The sequence below is a fragment of the Sarcophilus harrisii genome, chromosome 3 (assembly GCF_902635505.1).
Source record: "Sarcophilus harrisii chromosome 3, mSarHar1.11, whole genome shotgun sequence".
NCBI lineage: Eukaryota > Metazoa > Chordata > Mammalia > Dasyuromorphia > Dasyuridae > Sarcophilus > Sarcophilus harrisii.
Genome location: NC_045428.1, coordinates 512,660,723 through 512,668,120, shown reverse-complemented (window position 1 = coordinate 512,668,120; position 7,398 = coordinate 512,660,723).

Genomic DNA, 7,398 nt, shown 5'->3' with positions numbered 1-7,398 from the left:
ACAGAAACTTTCATATGCCTACAATGTCACCCTTTATAAATAGCTTCATGCTGTGTTTCCCTTTTATCTTACATATCCTTCTCAGTTTTGGAAAATGAACTTTTACATTTTTTTCCTCAACAGGATCTGAGCAGATTTTAGTTGGCAGAAAACTATTCCTGTTTATAGGCTTGATGGGCTCATTTGCATGTCAATAAATGGAATGCAATCCTGTCTTTCAGCTGTTTTCATAGCAATATTTCCTGAACACCCAGAATTAAATAAATAGCTTGAATGAGGTTTCCCCTGGCCTGAGACCTTTTATAAGTTATTAGACAAGCTACAACTACTCCCATTCCTTGTACAGCAAGTATATCTTGTTATCTTGCTATGTTGCATCAGTAACAGCTAGATGGGATAGTGATTTTTTTTTGACATTCATTTTTTAAATTTAGCTCACATGTACATTGTTCCATTGTTTTTCATACTAAGTAGTTCATTGTCATACATTTTATCACTCAGTTTAATCATCTGAAGAATTTTGAACTTGGTCACCATAATAATTCTGATAATTATAAATCAAATCATACCAGATAGCTCCTTTGCATGCAAAATTTCTGTTTTAATTATCTTTCATTCTTTTGTCAGGTCTGTTGCAAACATTGCATCAAGAATACTTCTATTAGTACTGTCTTCCATCAAAACATACTTTTGAATACTTCAATGGAATTTCACATATTGCTAAAGTTTTCAATAAAAATTCTTTTTGAGGCAATCCTTATATGTGAAGAGGGATGGTTCTGAAGGTGAAAGGTATCTTTGTATCATCAGGCAACCCAGCAGGTAATCATTGAGTAGCTTACTATCCTTAGTACTAATCATAGCTATAGGTAGTATTTCTGGCACCAAAGGCAAGGGTCTTAAAATATGCTATAAAACAAGCATCATAACAGGTAACCCCAAGTTAGCTTTTTTAATATAGCATATTATTTTTTTCCAATTATATGTAAAGACAATTTTAGTATTCATTTTTATAATATTTTAAGTTCCAAATTTTTCTTTTTCCCTCTTCCCCTCCTCTCTTCCTAAAATGGTAAGCAATTTGATGTTTTATACATACCTACACACACACACACGTGCGCGCACACACACACACACACACACACAATTGAATAAAGCATATTTACATAATAATCAAAATCATGAAAGAAGAAACAGACTCAAAGGAGAAAAAAACATGAAAAAATGAAGTAAGCGAAAATATTATGCTTAAATCTGCATTCAGAATTCATCAATTCTTTATCTGGATGTGGATAGCCTTTTCCATCATGAGTCTTTTGCAACTGTCTTAGATCATTGTGTTGCTGAGAAGAACTAGTGATTTATAGTGATTCATCATACAATGTTACTGTTACTTTGTGCAGTGTCTTCCTGGTTCTGCTCATTTAACTTTGCATAAATTCATGTAAATCTTTTCAGGTTTTTCTGAAATCTGCTTGTTCATAATTTCTTATTGTTCAATCATATTCCATTACATACATATCCTGCAACTTGTTCAGTTATTATCTAACTGACAGACTCCCTCAATTTCCAATATTTTACCATCACAAAAAGAACTAATATAATTTTTTTTGCACATGTATGTTCTCTTCCCCACCCCTCCCAACCCCCCACCATTTTATGATCTTTTTCGGATAGGATCTAGTAGTGCCATTGGTGGATAGAAAAGTATGCACTGTTTGATTGCTCGTGAGTATAATTCCAAATTGTTCTCTGGAGTGATTGGGTTAGTTCACTACTCTACCAAAAGGGCATTAGTGTCCCAATTTTACCATATGCTTTTATCATTTTCATTTTCTGTCAAATTAACCAATCTGATAGGTATGAGGCAGTATCTCAGAGCTATTTTAATTTGCATTTCTCTAATTAAAAGTGATTTAGAGCACTACTTCATATGACTATAGATTTGATGTTTTTCATCTGAAAACCACCTACTGGTATCCTTTGATCCTTTTTCAACTGGGGGATGGTCAACTTAATTTTCTATATATTTGAGAAAGAAGGCCTTTCTTATCAGAGCCATTTGCTGTAAAGATTGTTTCCTAGTTCTCTACTTTGCTTCTAATCTTGGTTGACCAAAGTTAACTTTTAAAGACAAATTCAACATGCATATGTATATGTGGAGGAAAGATCTGGAAATTTAGGACACAAGTCTCACTGGGAAAAAAGACCCTGCAATGAATAGATACTGATCATAGCATCCTTTCCTTCCCCCCTCCCTCTCACCTTCCCTCCCTCCCTCCCTTCCTTCCTCCTTCTCTCCTTCCCTCCCTCCCTCCCTTCCTCCCTCTTTCCCTCCCTTCCTCCCTTCCTTCCTTCCTTCCTTCCTTCCTTCCTTCCTTCCTTCCTTCCTTCCTTCCTTCCTTCCTTCTTTCCACCAATGCAGATTGATTTGTAATTTACAGTCTTGGAGAGTTTCCTTGAATAGAGGTTAAATGACTTGCCTAGGGTTACACAGTTAGTATGTCAGAGGCAAGATTGGAAAACTCAGATCTTTTTGACTTAGAGACCAGCTCACTGTCCAATATACCACATTTTCTCTTATTCATGAATGAATGAATTACAAAACATTTATTAAACACTTATTATGTACCAAGCATTTTGATGGGTCAGGGATCATAGGTTGTCATAGGATTATAGATTTATTGTTGGAATCTCAGAAATAATCTTGTCCAATTCCCTTATTTTATAGATAAGGAAACTGAGATTCAGATAGATTAAGTGACTTGACTATGGTCACACAAGTAGTATGTAGCAGAGATAAGATTTTGACCCTAGTTATCTAATTCCTCACTCGGTTATCTTTTTTACTTTGTAGCTGTCCTTAAAATTTAACACCTAGAACTGAACAGAATACTTCAAATGTGAAGTTGCCAAGACAGAGTACAGAAGGTATTTTCGCTTCCCTTGTTCTGGTCATGTTTCTTTTTATGTAGCTTGAGATCACAACAATTATTTAAGTTGCCTTGTCTGTCCTCCTCATTATTATCATCTCCAACATCAAGCATTAATTACTATGTGCCAGGCACTATGCTAAACATAGAGATACAAAGAATAGCAAAGAATCCCTGTCCACAAGGGGCTAACATGCTAATGGAAGAGACAATATGCAAACAACTTTGTACATACAAAATAGATGTAAAATAAATGGGAGCCAATCTCCGAGGTGTTAGAAAGAGGGTGGATAGGGGAGATTGGGAAAGGCCTCTTGAATAAGTTGGTTTTTGAACTAAATCTTGAAAGAATCTAGGAGAACCAGAAGGTGGAAGTGAGGAAAGAGAAGTATATGAAAGACAGCCAATGCAAAGACATAGTTGGGAGCTCAGAGTATCATTCATGATGAACAAAAAGAAAGTACTAAATGTAGGAAAATTGGGAAAGTAGAAAGTGCCCATGGATTTTATGTTTGATCCTGGAGGTAACAGGGAACCACTAGAATTCATGAATAGAAGGGTGACATGTTCAGACTATAGGAAGACTCTTTGGTGGTGGATTGTGGGATAGAATGAAATGGGGAGAGATTTAAGGCCAGCAGACCAACTAAAACTAAAAATATAACTTTATTGTGAAGGAAAATGAAACTTTGAATGGTTGTGTATCTTGCTAGAAATGGCACCCTAAACCTTGTAGCCTACTTACAATATCTGATGGGTCAGGTTTATCATTCACACAAAACAAAGCATTGACGTTAAAGTTTTTCTCTGTACTTTAGTTCAATCCCAGTAAACATTATGAATTATATGATCCACTCTTGTTTGTGTGGCTACCAACATGTAGATTACTCTTTGATTTTTGAGCTAGGTCTGTTTAAAAATTGGTCTTTGTCTACTTTAGTCTCAAGGTCATCCTACCTTTGTCCAGTATGAGCCATCACCCTATATTTGAATGTTGTGATTATCTTATAGACCCCATCTTCCTCCTACAGATGCTACTCTTACTAGGATTTTCTTCCATTGCTAAAGAGACGAGAACTCCCTGAATGTCTCCTCCTAGATTGTCACTCCCTAAAGATCTTCAAACTGCTTTCCCCACAAACAGTTTTTTTATTCAGTGTGTTTTATAATGTTACAGTAAGCTACTGCAATATTCAGTTCAGTTCCCAGTATAGAGAAACATACTAGAACAATAGGAATTTGAAGTTATTTTTGCATTCTGGTGCCATAATTACCTTCATCCTAAAGGATTTGAAATTATGCTTCAGATGGACTGAATAGCCTGCTGATTCTGACTTCTATGAGTTATTAGGGACATATGGTGATGAAAGTCATTGCCAAATTGTTGGGTGACATATTTGAAGTGTCTCTAAATGAGTAATAGCCCATTACATTTCCTTTGAGTTCTCTATAAAAGTAAATGTAGTGAATTTAAAGTGGGATTTGATGTTTTGATGAAGCCATGATTTTATCCTTATCAGATACTGCCTCCATTGATATGGTTTGCAATCTCTCTACAATTTTTCATCATGTATGAATCTTGTCTTTGATTTCCTATGATCCAAAGTAGAAGTCATCTAACATGCTATTAACCCCATTCTTCTTCTTTTAGTACCAAAAATACTTCTCGCTCTAGCCATTTGTAGTCTTTCCTACTAATTTATTTTCTTTCATAATTAACCAATCAACAAATCTTTGTTAAGTGCCTATCATGTGTCATGTATTACCAGAGGTACTTGGAATAAAAAGATAAAAATCAAAATTCCCTTGTCTTAAACATTTTATTGTAGGCGACAACATGTTATCCATAAGAGTATGTTATATGTGCTTTACATATAGATGTATATATATATATATATATATATATATATATATGTTTGTATATTTATATGTATATATATGTAAAAGATAGCTTTGTAGTAAATAATGAAGGACTTAAAATGCCAGGCTAAAGAGTTTGTTTTTTATCCTAAAAGCAATAGGAAGCAACTCAAAGTTAGAAACTCCATATCCTCAAGACTACTCATAGAACTATGAGGGGAAATACAGGTAATTACTCTCTGGAGACCCAACCTGCCAGTTAGAATTAGAGTTTAGATCAAGAATCCAGAGGAAATACTATGCTTAGATGCTAAATAATCATAGGGTAGTAAATAAAATATTCTCTAATTTCCCTCATACATCCTGTAGTTCTTTTATTTACTTTTAAGATGCCCCAGTATGTGGTCCATATTATCCCAGTTTTTGCCACATAATCAAGGATTTTGAATTGTGGTATTGGAGAAGATTTTTGAAAGTCAGTTGGATCAAGGAAATCAAATTAATCAACACTTAAAGAAATTAATTCAAGCTATTCACTGGAAAGTCAAATGCTGAAGCTGAAATGCTTTGCTCATATAATAAGCATTGGAAACAACACTGATATTGGGAAAGATTGAAGGCAGAAGAAAAAGGGGATGGCAGAGGATGAGCTGAATGGATAATGGTATGGAAGCAAAGAACATGAACTTGGATGGACTTTTAAAGCTGGCAGAGGATTGATGGGCTGGGTGTTCTATAGTTTTTAAAGTCATGAGGAGTCAGATATGACTGAATGACTGAACAGCAACAATAAAAACTGTAAGTATAATAATTATATATATGCACATATATACATACATATATGTATATATATGTATACATATTCCATATACATATATGTATATGAATAAATGAATGAATGCATGAGGTGACCACTATATTTTGGATAGATTTCTTTATATCATGTTTAACTTCTTTGATGTTTGAACTCATGCAACATTTTCCAGTTCCTGTGTTAGAGAAAGTGTTCATAATATATCAATATGAATCTTCCCAGTAACCTACAATCCTTTGGCTACTTTCATTTCCTTCTATCAAGACATATTTCCTCATATATTTTTGCTGTCCTTCCTTTTGTTGTCTGTCATATTGAAGCACTGAGTAACAAAGTATATATTTACTATTTGGAAATTCTTGACAAATTTTTCATAGATCTTTAATATTTTTTCATCCTTAATAGTGGAAGTTGGTGTGTAAATTACTTTGTGATACTGGTGCTAATTCTCATCAAGTGATTGATAAATGCTAATTGACTGACTGGTTATAAGAAGGCAAGATGACCCAAAATTCCATGATTTTGTCTCTGGTACATGTGAATGTCTTACAAAGTTAATGGTGCCAATTCTTTCATTTGCTTTCTAAGAAGAAGATATTTCTTTTAAATTTATTTCTGGTTTCATTCTTCTAGTGTTATATTGGCTATTTGTAGTGTTTCACAATGTCTAAAAACAATCTCAAAATAATTTCCCTCTTTTCTACCATTTCCCACATCCATTCACTTCAGAAGTTAGGGGGTCCCCATCTAACTGAGTGCTGTTTTTTTTTTAAATGTATATTTCATGCATATGTTGCTTGGTACCCAGAGTTTTAACCTCCTTGGTGAATGATCTCAGGTGGATGCTTAGATATTCTTTTTTCACTATATACTTGAAACCTTATGAACTGGACCCAGTTAAGCTGGTGTTCAAACTGTTATAACTTTATGAAGCATTTAGGTAGAAAATGAATGAAGTAAGATGGATTTTTAAAAAAATTTGAACACTTTGAAAATATATAGATATATAAGTTAATAATAATAGATATATCATGATAATGCTTTAAAGTTTTCATGCTCCCAAGGACCCTGTAAGTTAGGAGTTACTATCCCTATTTTATATATAAGAAGGTTAAGACTAAAAGTTTAACTTTTCCAAGCTCCTCCAGGTAGAATGGATCTGCCACAGGACTGAAATTTAGTTCTTCTCAATGTTAAGTCCAACATCCTATCTATTATACCACATTGCTTCTCTCTATGTTCTATAAATATAACAAGAATTAAAACCATAATTAATATTTCCAGATGAGGAAGATTCATTTTAATTATACTAAAGTAAAAGCCCACCGAAGGGAGTTTACTTCAGCATTTTTTATATTCATAGTTAAGCTTGAAAGTTTATTATTACATTTAATCAATAAGAAGGCAATTTGATATGTAAGAGTTTAAAAACAGCTTCTTAGATTTCTGCTTTATTTTGCTTCAATTCCATGAAATTATATAACATACCGCCTAACTCTGTGTCACATAAACAGTTAAACAATTAGAAATATACCTTCATACTGATAATTTGATGGAAAACTTAAAATAATGTGCTCAAGACTTGAAATGAAGATCCTCTTGTTTAATAATAGCCTTCACTGGCAAAGTAGAAATGAAAATCAGAAGTAAGCTTGGAAGGATATAGAGTTATTAAGGCAGTAAATTAAATGTTTCCTGATTTTTCCAATATGAGTTTCTAAAGCTCTTTCTCTTTCTTTTGAAAATCCACAAGTGTAGTTTTATGTCACTTGCTTGAGTTTTATGGCCAAT